Source organism: Galeopterus variegatus, unplaced genomic scaffold, assembly GCF_000696425.1.
Source record: "Galeopterus variegatus unplaced genomic scaffold, G_variegatus-3.0.2 Scaffold5177, whole genome shotgun sequence".
In the NCBI taxonomy this organism is placed as follows: domain Eukaryota; kingdom Metazoa; phylum Chordata; class Mammalia; order Dermoptera; family Cynocephalidae; genus Galeopterus; species Galeopterus variegatus.
In genome coordinates, this window is record NW_007731288.1 from 137,525 (window position 1) to 138,646 (window position 1,122).

General features: G+C 37.3%; 1 non-coding gene across 1 annotated transcript; it reads right to left on the minus strand.

The window, feature by feature from the left end:
- Window positions 1-386: 386 nt before the first annotated feature.
- TRNAV-GAC lies at window positions 387-460 on the minus strand. Its single transcript has one exon. It is a non-coding gene; the product is annotated as a tRNA-Val (tRNA).
- Window positions 461-1,122: the final 662 nt, after the last annotated feature.

Genomic DNA, 1,122 nt, shown 5'->3' on the forward strand with positions numbered 1-1,122 from the left:
TTCACCCATTTTCCCACAAATATTCTTTTTCTGTTCTAGGATCCCATCTAGGATACCACATTACATTTAGTTATCTTATCTCCTTAGACTCCTTCAATCTGGGACAGTTTCTCTGTCTTTTCATGTTTTTCACGACCTTGACAGTTTTGAAGAGTGCTGGTTAGGTATTTTGTAAAATGTCTCTCAACTTGGATCTGGCTGATATTTTCTCATTGTTAGACGGGGGTTTTAGTATTCTGGGAACCCCCCCCCCCATTTATTTATTTGTTTTCCAGACTTTACCAGTTTTCCTGTTATTGCCCTCTTTCTGTTCCAAGATCCAACCCGGAGTACCACATTGCCTTTATTTTAAAATTTTTAAAAATTTTCATTTATATTTTGGCATTTGGCTGGTACAGGGCTTGAACCCTGGACCTTGGTGTTGTCAGCACCACGCTCTAACCAACTGAGCTAACCGGCCACCCCTATGTTGACTTCAATTGACATGTTCTTAGTCTTCTTTGGTCTGTGACGTTTTCTCAGATTTTCTTGTTTTTAATGACCTTGACAGTCTTAAGGAAGACTGGCCTGGAATGTCAACCAATCTAGGTTTGTCAGATTTTTTTCCTCATATTAGATTGGGATGTGGGTTTCTGGGTACGTGAAATCCACTTGATATCCTTGGTGACGGTAGTGTCTTCCAGTTTCCTTCATTAAAGCACTCAAGTTATTTTTAAAAACAGCTTTATTGAGATATAGTTCACACACTGTACAAGTCATCAGTTTAAAGTTTACGGTTCATTGTTTCTTGGTGTATCACAGAGTTCATCTTCAAAAATTGTGGTAAATTATATAACATAAAATTTGCCATCTTAACCATTTTTAAAAAGTGTTCAATTCAGTGTCATGAGTTACATTCACAACATTGTACAACCATCACCACCATGTATTTCTAAAACATTTTCATTGCTCTGAACAGAAACTCTGTATCCATTAATTACTCCCCATTCCCCAGCTCCTGTTAACTTCTAATCTACCTTCCATCTCTGTGAACTTTCTTAGTCTGCGTGCCTCTTGTAAGTAATATCATACACTCTCTGTGCTTTGTGTCTAGCTTATTTTACTAAACACAATGGTTTTAAG